The sequence below is a fragment of the Balaenoptera physalus genome (assembly GCF_965194825.1).
Source record: "Balaenoptera physalus genome assembly, chromosome: 9".
NCBI lineage: Eukaryota > Metazoa > Chordata > Mammalia > Artiodactyla > Balaenopteridae > Balaenoptera > Balaenoptera physalus.
The window spans coordinates 57,308,582-57,323,300 of NC_138888.1; the positions used below are offsets into that span (position 1 = coordinate 57,308,582).

At 33.1% G+C, this 14,719-nt stretch overlaps 1 protein-coding gene across 8 annotated transcripts in view; it reads right to left on the reverse strand.

Moving 5' to 3' along the window:
- GRIK2 (glutamate ionotropic receptor kainate type subunit 2) overlaps nt 1–14,719 on the reverse strand; it is a 642,913-nt gene that overhangs the window by 95,426 nt on the left and 532,768 nt on the right. The gene's annotated exons all lie outside the window — the stretch shown is intronic.

The following is a 14,719-nucleotide window of genomic DNA, read 5'->3' on the forward strand; positions in this document are numbered from 1 at the left end:
TAAGAAATCTTTAGCTACCATTTTTACTTTCAAAATACCATTTTGTTCTTCTAGCCATAAGAGTTTTACTCTAAGAATTATATACATTACAGCATCAGTGTAGAAAAAAGTGGAAGCAACAACTTGCAATGGTTCGACCCCAAAGAGCAGCTCTGAAAATGAAGCCTGGTAGGCTTGATGCTTACTCGCTAGCTGCTTCACTAAGACAAAGGCTACATATAGTGATCTCAAGATTTCTGTTTGCACAATATTAGTTCTTAGGCACCTTCAAATGCAGACAAATTCTTTCTGACTTTGGAAGATTACCCCCTTCTTAATGCTAATTTATTTGGCTTCTTGAGAAGGAATTTTGTTGTTTTTTTTTAATTCACTTCTTTTTTTTTTCTCACAGGCATAAATAGCTCTAATGCTTTCCCTGGATTCCAAGGAGATCTATGTCATGGATAGCAACACCTTCAACGTCACCATAATAATTGTCACCATCAAATTTGCTCCTTATGAGGTCCTTTATGAAACATCTTCCTAAGGGTTATAGTATTCCAGGTAGACTTAAATATGGTTGTTTTAACTATGTTCATATCTTAGTCATGGCCATCTATGTCGTCACCTCCTTCTCTTTTGATAAAATGGATTCCTAATTCACCCAGGTAAGTTCTGTTTATTTGCTGGAGTCAGGTTGGGGTTCCCTGCTGCTGGTATACCCTGAGCAGCCTAGTATAACTGGGAAACTGAAGTCCAACCCAAATGCATTCAATGTTAACTCTTTGTGAGAGGAGCACAGACATGCAAGTGATCTTTCTCATTCATAGAAATGTGAAGGCTGGATAAAGTGCAGCTAATAGACAAAGAAAAATGTTTCTATGATCATTCCTCTAAATGTTTACTAATATAGTTTAACCAAAAAAGGGTAATGACTATTTCTATATATTTCTATTACATGATGTTTTTCCCTCTTTTATTTGAAGACAAGATTATATTAGGAAGTCTAAACAGATAACTTTTAATATCATCTCTCTACTGATGTTAATTTAAGGTTTGTTTTAAAATATTTATTAAATTTAATATTTGAAAGCATTGAATTTCTGATATTTTAATCAAGTGAACATTAAAAATGAATATCCCAATCGCTTAGGTATTTAAGTTACAAGTGATTTCTCTGCTGTATATATGAGTTTATATATGAACATACTTCAAAATTTTGCAATGACTAAATGGAATGGGTTTGGAAATTAGCAAAAGGCTATTTGTTTTAAACTCTGTCTCAAGAAAAAATTATTTCTGAAAGTATCATAAGAACATTCTTATAAGCTATTCTACTGAATCTTTAAAGTATATTCCTGAAAAGAGCATCATTACTTGTGCTCAGTGAAAACAGAAGAATCTGTGTAGCTGTATTAGGGCTAAAAGTCTTTAAAATTGAAATACGAGGAAAACCAATGAGATCAAAATATTATATATCTATAGAAAAAATGCTGGAGGTTATTGTGACAAGATACCAAGAATCGTCTTTGGAGGTTGGACTTGGGACATTCTCCCCTTCTTTTCCTAAAATTCTCATGAGTCATATGCATTATTTTTATAAGAGAAAAAGAAATTTGCTTAGAATTACAATGGTTAATATTCATGGAGAGGAAGAACAATTAAAAATGGGAGTTTTTCTTCTATTTAAGCATTAATTCTGAACATGAATTGTTTGTCAAAGCAAATCTCACACGTTAATAAAAAAAAGACCATTAATTAAACTATTAAAAAAAGACCATTAATTTAAAAACTATGTATAAGGTATGGATGGAACTGGATTCATGATGCATTTTATTTTTTCAGCTGTATAAGAGTGTAATTAAGAATATTATCTTTAAATAATTATTTTAAAGTAGTCTACAATCAAGATCAAATTATTAATTAAACAAAAATGCAACTGAGTGTTAGATCTTAACATTAACCATAGGTAAACTGGATGTATTTCCAGGAACACAAGCATTTATATTGGGGGAAATGGTTTCATCTGCTACAGAGTTAACAATTCAACTATTAAGCCTTACAATAAGAATCGCAGTAAGTACGTACTGGGAGTTTATCACGTGTTAAGTGTTTTACGTAAACGATCTATACGACACAAACTTATATCCCCAGTTTACCTATACTTTCTTACCTATAAGAACACAGAAGCCTGGAGAGGTTAAATTAATCCCTAGTGAGAGACAGATGTAGGATTTCATGCCACAATCTAGGCTATGCACTTAATCATTATGTTAAAATGCATTGCAGTGACTCAACAATTCTTTATATCCATTATTAATGCTTCTTTCTGATTCTTTGGTCTTTATTTAATTGTTTTTGTAATAAATTAATGTGAAGCTTAAACTCATAGTGTTCTGAAAACAGTCAAGGGACCTACAAACCAAACTAATTGATGGTGCAGCTTCTAATTAGCTGTAATTACAATATTTAATAAATGAAACACCTACTTTTAGAGATAATCAAATATTTTCACTGTACTCCACTAATGCTATGGTGTATACAATAGGCTAATAACAATCAAAAGCATTATTCAAATGCTGTCGGGAAAGATAAAAGTACAATTTATTGCCAACACTGTACTATTCTTCTACTAAAACAGATTTCATATGGAAACTGGGTATAAGAAAAATAAATTATGTAACCATCCATAATTTAACTTCAATTAAGATGGCATGTCTTATTCTTACAAAACACACTCATTCAAGCACGTTTGCATATACACACACATTCACTCATCCGAAATGTTCTTTATTTATTACTATTGAAGAATTTCTCTGAATACTGGAGGTCAATAAAAGTGCTCACCAGTATGCATGAGACATTTAAACAATCGTAGACACTGCCAGGGTCACTAATATTACAGCAAAAAGAAAAATTTGAGTTACTTTAGAATCTGATCCCTTTAAGACATTTAGCAGTAATGTTTAATCTAGTCATATTTTAAAAGCAATAGTTTTAGGAATCTGTTATAGTCAGCTTGCAGTTATCAACATCTATTAACGAACTCTAAAGTTTATTTTGTTCTTTTCCCAATCTGTGTGGGGTTAGGAGGAAGGATATAAAAACTAGGAATGAGTTATAAATTGTTTACTACTTGTGAATATGCATGATGATTGAGTATCAAATCATTGAGTGTCAGAAGGGCTCATGATCTTATATTTTGTTTGCTTCCAAAGGGGAATAACAGTTCTGTGTTGTCTTTAAATAAAAATCTAAGGATCAAAGATGGCAGCAGCAGCAAGTAATAGTAAACTTCATTTTGCTTTATGATGAAATGAAAGGACCAACTAAACTACCATGTTATGTCTTAAATCAGCTCTTAATATCAAAGAACAAAGTGATATTACTGCTATTTGGACTTCTGGAAAGAAATAAGAAGACAAATGAACAAAAGAAACTTCAGCTGACCAAAGATGCTAATTAGTGTAAATTCCATTTGCAAAGAAAGAATAGCTTCCCTCCAAAGAGACATCACAGTGCATGCAAAATCAAGAACATTAATTGCCAAGGACATTCTGGATTTAGTAGAAGTTTCAGTGTTTTCACTCTGTAATTCATGGACAATCTAGAGGAATAAGAATAATATGTCTTTTTTGATATTTTAAGTTAGATGCCCCACCCCCCAAAAAACAACCACAAAAACAGTAAGCATGATTAATAGCTCTTAGCCACAATGCCAGTAAATATAATCTCAAAAAATTTACAAAACAGAGTCTGGATTTTTTGTTTATATATTTGATTTAGAAACACCAAATCATGCTTTTATTCAGCTATTTATGTAAAAGAAATGAATTTTTCATTTTAATTATTTTTTAAGAAATAAAACATGCCAGTTTTTTGATAATATTTATCTCAGCCTATTTTTATGTATCCAAAAATATGCGCTTCTTGAATTTCCTTAGAATTTTTGCCTAACCAGTGGCTATGAACTCTTACAGTAACGATATTACCCATTATCCAGCATTTGACATGACAGCTCAACATCACTTCATTAACTGACTTTCGAGGTTTCTCCCTCCCTGTGGGGCCCTCTCTCCTAAGATTGATGAGGTGCGACACAGTGTTTGAGCTGCCATCCTGACTTGACAAACAGCAAGAGTGGTCCCTGCACAGAGCGGAGGAAGGAGGGTAAAGGAGAGAGAGAACCACAGTGTATCCTGGAATAACAGCAGCCTCACACACTTGCTTTCCAAGGGAATTAAAACATCTTTTCTCAGACTTTACACTTCAGTCAAACACATGACTTCTTCCTTTCAAGTTCCCCAAAGCTTCATGGGTACATACTGAAAATGTAACAATTAGAGAGGGATTAAACTTTTGTCCCTGTGATATTTCAGAGAAGCTAAGATAAAAGTTGCTACTCCTTCCAAGTTTAAATACATTGAAGCTCTAATCACTTATAATTCCCAGAATGGTGTTATTGCTTACTTTTTAGCTATTGAATTCACTCTGGCAGAGCTAGGGTAATAAAACCCATCATATTCTAATTTTCAGACAGCTTGATAGAACCAATGTTCTTAGTATAGATAAAGTGTAATGGAGCACTTTCTTTCCCATAGGAAAGTCTTTGACTCATATGCTCTGATGCCAGCTAGCCTTCACATCTGCTGTTTCACCATTGATAGCTGTAACTTGGCATGCTAAACTAGTGTCTGATGAAGCAGCTTTCCTCAAAGGCACCATTTTATTTCTTGCAATGGGAACATAGTAAAATGGTGTTGGTTTTCTGTAGGCCTTATGCAAATCCCTGTAATAAACATAGGATCAGGCTTCACATACAATAAATTGTGTGTTAGTTGAGGATGCGGGAGGGAGACAAACTCTTTGGGTAAAAATCACCCCCTTACTCTGCCAATAAATTAAATGCATCATAAAGAAGTGGTTTAAATATTTCAAACTTGACTAATTAATATCAAAGCCGTAAGAGGCACTGAAAAGAATACAAAAACACTTCAAAGATACCAGTTTATAATATTAAACAAAATATTATCATTTAACCTAATGTTAACAGTAATCCATTACCCACATCAATATCTTGACACTATTAATAGAAAAAAAATAATAATTTGGGAGAGTCAGAGAAATGATATGGCTACAAAAATCTTTGGTGAGATATTTTTTTTACATTTCTAGGAAAAGTGTCTGAGGAAGAACACAGCAACGTGAAGAGATGAAAATTTCAGTAATAAAATTAATCACTAATCTAAACTGATTGCTCAGATACACTGGTGTTCAATCACATAAAGCTTTTGTTTCACTCATTTAAGTATGTAGAAAAATTTAAAAAGTAAATTATCCACAAACTTGAATACACGAAGTAAACAAAAAATTCAAAATGAAGTCTCTCTTTATTCTAAATAACCATAGAGTTATTACCCAGGTTAGTAACTTGCAAGCAAGTTACTAGAACAGATTTTGGCCTGGAAGCCTAAATATATCTTGTTTTCCCATCCCCCAAGATAGAGCAGAATGTCATGTTTGAAGAACATGTTGTTTCAGTTTAGATCTGCAGGGGGATATTGAAGAATTATCAAGTGACACAAAGGAAGACTTCAATTAGAATTATGTAATAAGTTACCCCCATCCATTAATATAGGTACATTCTTTTTTCTACAACAAGGAAAGGAGTGACAGTAGTTCACCAAATATTACAGGATCGAACAATAAGCTCAGGCAAGAAAACTACCTGAGCCCAAATCTCAAACTACTTCTCAGAACCTAACTTAATATACACCTATAGTGTGAAGTACTTCTCCTCTTCTTAATCTCCTCCCCATTAGGAAAACACAAAAGTCACATGTACAATCCTTCCAATACTCTAATATGCCCCTTTATGGGTCTCTTCTTTAATTTCCCCTCCACGCCCCCCCCCATGATAGAAGAAACTGCAAAAAAAGTTTATAAAGGAAAGGTGAATATATTCACTGCTCAAGTCCCATAGAACATATATTTTCTCAACTTTTTAGAGACACAAGCAAAATCAGGATTTACCCCACATACTTCTTGGAGAAAGCTCTAACCTTCTTCATACTGCTACAAGACAATTCTTATGCATTCCTATTGGGGGCCTCCAGGAATGTTATCAAAAGTGAAGATGTAATTAGATTATTTATTCTCAGCAAATCTGTTGAAAAAGGCTTTAAATGTAATTCAGGTAAATAATTCAAAAGAAGTAAGAATGTGGTCAGCAGAGTTATCACTTCATGCCTCTAATATTTTCTGGGGTCTGGGTTTCAGAAGAGAAGAATGCTCACCCTAATATGAAAGAAATGGAAGTAGATGCAATCAGTTATTAACTATTATTGCCAATAAAGAAGGGGTTATTTAAATTTCAAACTAAATTAACTCTCTCTGCACATTAGAATCACCAAAGGAAGTTACAAGAAACTCAGATGCCCAGGATCCTACCTCAAGAGAGTTTTGATTATTTGACTTGGAGAGGGGTGTGGGGCTCGGTATTCTTTAAAATCTCCCCAAGTGCTTCTAATGTTCTAATGTGCAGACAGGTTGAGGCTACTGATTTAAACAAATGGATATTTAAAGATGTTTGAAACTTAGTGGATGATCTATCCAAATAGGACAAAATAATGACTCCATCCCTTGAGAAAGGAAAACTGATATGAAAATCAATAATATTCTCTTATTCATCAGAGTGGTATACTGTCCATCACAGACAAGACCGTATTTCCATATGATGTACATGCTATCTAGTTCTACTGGTTGTCATATTTCCTAGGACTTCGGTAGATAAAAAACTAGCCCCATGAGTTAAAGTAGTGCTTTAACTGGGGATTCTGATAAAGTAGTCAGTATGACTAGTGTTACTGGGCTCTGGTCTAGAATTTATGATGCATGCATAGGGATTTGTTTTTCTATCAACAAACCAAAAATTTTAATCACAAAACTTAGATGTTAATATATCTATGCTCATGTTAATATTTGAGTTTTAAATTACCTTCTAGGCACAGGGACAATATCCCCCATGTGAGACATAAAGCTGACATTTGAGACCCTTTTTCTCTAACTTATTGTGAAGAAAAGGGGGTTGTCATTACTAAGCATAAACTGACTCCAGGTAAATAAAATTACCTAAAAACAAAGCTATGTGGTTGGTTAGTAATACCTAAATAAACAGGGCAACTCTTACATGAGCAAGTATTTAAGAAATAATCCCTGTACTTACTAAAGTACCATAGTGAATTTTCTAATTATTACATTGTCAAAGAATCCCTTCTGGATAATGGTGGAAAATGATTAGAATATATAAAGTAGTAAATCTGGTACACAATGAAAGACATACTTGATTTCTATCCATGTGCAAATAATTATTGAACCTTTTCTTTGCAATGACCATACTTAATGAGGAATTTGTTATATAAAATATAAAAGTCTTTTAAAGAGTAAGTCCTGCAGATCTAATGTGCAGAATAGTGATTATAGTCAACAATACTGTGTTATAAACTTCCAAGTTGCTAAGAAGCAAGATCTTAATTGTTCTAACCACAAAAAAGAAATGATAATTTTAATGTCATGGAGGCATTGGCTAATGCTAGACTGGTAATCATATTGCAATATATAAATTTCTCAAATCAAAACACTGTACATCTTAAAGTTACAAAATGCTGTATGTTGATTATATCACAATAAAAATAAATAAAATAAATTCAAAACTAACTTTAAATATCTTTCCCATCTTCAAAAACTATTGTAGGTCAATTTCCTGAATACGCAAAATGGAAATTCCCAAGCATTCTACCATCAATATAAGAAGAGGAAATAAACATTTATTTCAGAAAACACTTTTCAATCTGAAAAGTAACTACAGATGCCATGTTGATATTTTACTTTTCTAATGTATAAATCTCTTTATAGTAAATATATTATAATTGAATTATCACCACTGCTCTAAATAAAAATAACAGAAATTATGTTTGGCAGAAATTAAGAAATATCTAATGAATGGCATGTTTCTAAATCCATTTACTAAGTGCATGCAATAAACTGCCAACTTTTTACATTCTATCCCTTGACTCAAAAATTACTTCTGTTCTTTTGGCATTTAAGAAGCAAAATTCACTCAAGCTTTCAAAAAATCATTACAGGCATGCCATACCAGCAATTCAGGCTTAAAAACCTATACTGTCACCCCAGCATAATTTAATTTTAAAAGACCATTGAACTGATAAGCTCAGAATAAGTAGCAGACTATAAAGAACGTGTTATAGTTGTATCTGCCCCAATGGCTTAAGGCAAATGTTTTAGGACCTTAATATGATCAAGCCGTTGAGGTCATGTAGGTGAGCCAAAATGTCTAATGCACTTAGCTCTTCTGAGTAATGATGGATATGCCATGATGTCTTTGGCTATTACTTTTATTGTTGATACTATAAGTCCCTTGGATATTGCTTTCTTAATTAATAAGTCACTTAACCTCTCCATGGCCCAGTTTCCTCATCTGTTAAATGAGCATAATGATAATTGCTTCCTACCTTCCTTAGGGGTTGCTGTGAAGATTAATGAGATGGCATTTAGAATGTACTGAGTTCTTCTAAAGAGCGAAACTATGCATAAACAAAAACAAAACAAAACAAAATAAAATGCTCTTTGTTGCTAAGTAACAGGAAATAAAACTACCCCCCCCAATGGATTAATCCACTTGCTTGCATTCCTAACACTGTAAACTTCATACACTTCTGAATAAATTGAATTTTTAACCCAAGGTTAAAACGGAAATTCCATAGAGGGCTACGTATTTTGAAGAAAACTTTTTAGCTCTCTACAGAGCAGAGAAATTTTGAAAGTAAACACACATTCTACCTAAAACCTCTGTCATAGATGTTCCATCAATGAATGCGATATTCATTGTGCCAATAGATAACCGTGCAGAATTTGATTTTTAAAAAAGTGAGTTGCCACCTTAAAGGAAACCTAACTATGTAACACTGATAACAGATGACAATGAAATCATTAGAGGAGGTTGGGAAAATGGGAATCTGTAAACTTAGGGAGAACTAATATTTTTAAAGTGTGTTTTATAGTAACTTAGAAGATAGAAAGCATACTAATAATCTTCTGGACTTGGACAAAGAAATATTCAGACAAATTGACATAATATTCAAAGTACCAGCTGGTAAATTTAGCTACATAGGATAAGGTAGTACAAGAAAGAGATACACTATTAACAATAAGAAGAACAACAAAGAGGAGGAGGAGGAAATAATTTTATAAAGAACTGGGCAGTTTGCAAACAGAATTTAGAGGTGATATGGAGGAGCTAGAATTTGTATGGTTGGGTAATAAAACTGTTTGCGATCTTCAGTGTCTCAAGCCAGTAAAAGTTCTCAAAATTGTTTCAACATGGCTCCAGGCCTTAATTAAAAATCAAATTAAGCATGTTGCCTTGAGGTGCTTTGTTAAAACCTCTGAAAAAGTTAAGGAAATGCCTTGTAGATTTTCTCCTCTGGATTAAAAAGCTTCTAGCCCAAAGAAGCAATGATTAAGTCTAGAGAGAGGCACATTTTAATATGAACTGTGGGTGTGGTTTTTAGATTATAAATGGACTCAACTGGATATATTTAAAGGCCAAAAAAGCTTAGCAGAAATAGAGTCTGTTCCAAAGGTATTAATAGAAAAGCCTCTGGGCCTCCAAATTTCTAGGAGTAGGACAGCTGACTTATAAGCTCAATGAAGGTTTATGTTACATGCCACTAAGAGTTTTTGGTCATTTGTTAAGCAACATTATTGTGGCAACTGTTAACTAATAGAGCCCAAAACACATGCAAAGTCTGTGCTGGGAACTGGAGATCCAAGTGTAAATGATACAGATTCAATTCATGTACCCGTGTTGTGCAGTGTAGTATGGAAACAGAAGAACCAATGGAATACAGTTTGGGGTGATAATTTAATAACTGAGGTATAAGTGCTCAGAGAATTTAAAAAAGGAGTACCTTACCCAGACTGACTCGATTTGGGTAAGGGAAAGGATCAAGAAAATTTGTCTGGATTAATTGAATTTGGATCCAAGGAATAAAGAAAATATAACCAATTAGGTTGGTAGATAAGGGCAGAAAAGCATTAACAGAAGGAGGTGTATCATGTAGTCATCATATGACACGGACTAACCAGTGTGGCTGGAGTTTAGAGTGTGAGAGCAGCTGGCTAAAAAATAAAAAGAAGCCAGACCACGATGTGCCTTGTAAACCTGATAAGGAGCTAGCTTCTTATCCTAAAGCAAAGAAGGGGGGTGATTTTGGAGGGTGTTAAGTCACCTTGTAGAGTGTAGAGAACAATAGGGAAAAAAATTGGGAAAGAGAAATGTTGCAAAACCCTGGACAGAGGTGACACTGTTCTGAACCAGGATGGCAGTAAAGGAAATAGAAAGATATATAGGAGGTAGACAAGTGTTGGGAGGTGCTGGGAGATGTACAATATTTGTCTAAGATTTAACACAATCCCTTCCACATAAGAGATAAGTAAATATTTATTGAATAAAAATGTATTCTTAAAACTGAACATCCATATCATGTAATTGAGAGCATACGATGCATGATGAAACTGGCTGAAATGACATCCTACTTATTAGATTACAAAAAAAAATTAAAATTAAGAAAGAACATTTTTTCATATTAAGTACTTTTTAAAGTTCCCTTTACCTGTGATTTGGCATAAATTCCCAAAAGAACTGTTAATTGCATCTCAGTATACTATTTCACAATACATAGCCTAGAAAATAGCTTCTGAGAACTGCCCCCTCAGATTTTTAAAAAATTTCACTTATCAAATTATTCCTTCTTTGTGACAACAATGAGAAGAATGAAGCAATTTAAATAAGATAAACATGGTGTGATCTTTTAAAATCTATTTTAAAATTATCTAGTTGTGGGTCATAGAAACATAATTTACTTGACTATGTTTAAAATCATTTTAAGTTCTGAATTTTTAAAATTAGCCATGTATTCTAGTATCGGTAATTTATAATATCTATCAAGCTTTTAGTAGGCGCTTAGCATATCATGTAGAGTTTTCATTTAACATTAAAAAAAAATTGTGAGAATGGTTCTGTAAGTCATTCTAATTTAGAGATGAGGAGTCAGAGGTTGACAAGGGGCAGTGTCTCATCTAAATACAGCCAATAGGTGGTGGAGTCTGAAATTAAGCTCAGGTTTCTCTGATTCCATAGTTTCTTTCCCTCTCAGCAACTATTCTAAATTGTAGACTATGTGTTCAGAAGTATTAAGTGATTCACATTAGGTATCTGATACCATTTAAATGTCATTTTAACATGTGGCAGAAATCTTTTTTAATAACCATGAAAGAGGATATGCATTTCCTTTGATACCTTTTGGGAAGACAGACTATATTAGCATATGTGGCAAAGCCAGAGATTTCAGGTAGACCAAATCCACAGAGAGAATTTGTGGAAATTGAAAAACCTGAGTCATAAATTGCACAGAAACAAGGTGATTTCAGCATCATTTTGTAAAACATATGACTTACTTTGAAAATATAGAGATTCTCAAAAGAGACCATAACACCTACAGGCTATAGCTGAGTTATATAGTTTTTATATAGCTATAGCTGAAGTTATACTTCAAGGAGAAAGAATGTGCTGTTGCTGGGTGACATTCTGTAGAGTGTTCAGCCCTGGGGTGAGATTTCAGTTCTGCTACACCAAGTTCCCAGATTCTCAGAATGTTTTGACCCTACTTTATTGTTTTTCAATAAAATCCTTGGGCCCTCAGCAATTTTACTATCTAAATATAATTAAGAACATATTGGTGATGTCATATAGCTTTCTATTGTTTTACATGGGATAACACTGAAGAAGCACCATCTGTTCGATTTTGAGTTATTTTGCCAGTCATGGCTTTACATTTATCCCTGGAGAGAATTTGTGTGGAGTGTAATGGATATAGAAGAAAAGAAGAATGAACTCTTCTTGAAGACAATATACATGTAAGGTCAATGAACTACGTCAAGTATGTTCTTTGGAAGAGGAATTATTCAATGTTGTAGAATGGTGGTGTAACTCTGTGTTTTGCAATACTGAAGACTCACCCCCTTTAAAGCCAGGTATCTTGAGCCAGCTTTTGCTTGTAGTAACACAACTTTAACATTCTTTAAAATAATTTTCTGGAACTGAGCTGTTTCAGAATAATGAGTTAACAGCAGAGTCTTGTTCAATTACTAAAAACAGGATGGAAATTCCTTTAGAAATCAATGCCTTAAGGGTGCTTCCTAGAGTGTTTGTATGCATTGCTGTTAATTAAGAAATAAAAGAATGGTATCAGATGTAAATCGACTATACACAATAGTCTTGTATTCATTGTAGAATTTCAAAATGACCATGCAATTGCTTCAATTACAGATTGCTAGGGAATTTTTTTTTTTAATTTCATACCAATGGCTGGTATAAGTAGATAGTTTAACAAGCCAAAATATGAGGTTGAAATTAGTATCAGTTAGGGCTACACTAAAATAACTAAAGAAAAATCAACATTTACTGTATCCTTTTAAATTCTAATGCTTTTTCAAATTTCAACAGTAAGAATTCAGCATGTGATAAAGTTATCAACATAATTGTCAACTTAGTGATTATCACTGTGTGGTTTTTATTGTGACAATTGTACATTCCCAAAGGCTTCAATTTTACAGAAAGAAAGTCTGTGCTGTTGGAAACAGAAAGTTGTTTCATGTCACTTTTCTCTGGGTGCTAGAGGCACCCATGTGTGTGAGAAAGAAAAACAAGAGATGAGAGTAAGAAGAAAAGTGAACAGCAAAGAAAAGTGAAGTTAGGCAAAATGACACTGCAAGAGAGCAACTGAACTAAACAAAAAACAAAATTAGCAAAACAGAAGTTGGAAAGACAAGAAAGACAAAGAAGGGAGAAAATAAGCTTAAAGACGGGGAAAAGGAGAAAAATTTTAAACAATGATTTTCCAGAGGTATACCTTGCTCATAATATATAAGAACTTTGAAACTTAAGATATTTGAGCCTTCTAGAAAATAAAAATAAAATTTAAACTCTGAAGTATTTGTGAAACAGAAATAATTACTTCTGTTATCAAATCACTTACATTAGTATTTTATTTGTATTATTGTACAAAGTCAACTTCAAAATTCCCTTGAATATTGTAATAATTTAAATGCATTACATATTCACTCCCAGCAAAGTTAAAGACACCGATGATGTACACTTAGAATTTTCAACAGCTGGTTTCTTTTTTATTAAAAAAAAAGTGTTTTATAAGAAAAACAATCAATTAATATTAAATATTCATTGGGGAAAATTGATCAATTGCAATTAATATAGACAAATAGCACCATACTGATCATAATGCTTTGCTCATATTTGATTATTCAATAAATTTGATTAAATGATAATAATTTTCCAATTGAATAAAAAATATGCATCCAATCTTTAACCTAGGCATAAAAAATATTCTCTTTGAAAGTAATGAAATTTTAAGAATTACATAGATTTGACTAAAACAATCAATCTATCTCATTCTTTGGGTATTTAGTGTCCTCCAGAACCCTAAAAGAAGCTGATTTAATTTGGTAAGAAGTTTTACAAAGAAAGTTGCATAATTATTTGGCAAGGTTAAGTAAAACCCAGTTATATGATCCTTGATCTAGTCTTCCCTGTCTCCAACTAAACTATAACCTTCTTAAAAGTGAGAATTAGACGTTATTTGCTCTAGCATACCCAACGTGTAGTACAATTTCTGGTACTCAGTAGGCAATTACTGAATGTTGAAAGAATTTGTTTTATAACTTGAGTCAGTTATTTTTTTAAAAGAAAAAACATCTACCACTTCTACTACCCACTTGAACTGCCAATTGCATTCGTGTGAACAGTGAAGGAAAATACCAAGGCTTAAAAATTTGCCCAAACTAGAAACAACATAAAAATACTTAGTAAAATAGAAAAGAAATTATGAAGTGATACTGACTCCCTAAAATGGAATCTCCTCATTGGGTCTACTCTGGCCCAGTGAGATCAGCAGAAGCAAGGAGAAGATCTGAATAATAAAGAGGAGAGCAAGATACTCTATATGCTTGGAACTTGGTGCAAGCACACCTTCCATTTAAATGTTCCACAGGCTGACCCACTGCAAACCATTGCAAGTTCAATGGGGTAGCCCATTTTGAGATTCTGTGTCTTCCAGAATATTAGATGGATGAAGGTCCAGAGAATAGGAACTGTTCCTGCTTGTTTCTAACAGTCCTTATTTTCCTTCTTTTTCTATAGGCTCTGAACAAGTTGACCTTGTCTCATCATAACAGAAAGAAATGTCTGTATGGAAAACATTCTTACATGTAATCATTCTATTCTTCTGGAATACCCATGCCTTGTAGAGTCTGACTCTATTATTCAATTTTCAGTAAATATATTTATTTATTTATTTACATTCAAAGATAAAACATTGTTGGGGAAAAATAATTTTACTTTTTTACAGATTCTCCTCCAAACAAAAATGGAATACTTGTAAAGCAACAACTCCTTGCCATTTGCAAGTATAAAAATGTTTTGCCTTGATGGTCGTATATTTAGTTGTATACCTCTCCACCACCTGAGGAATATGCTATTGATTGTTCTGCACAAATAACAATGTCGCCACACTCTTAAATTCATTAATAGAAAAAGGTTTGTTGGCATTCTATCATCTTAATACATAAATTTTGGATAACCAGT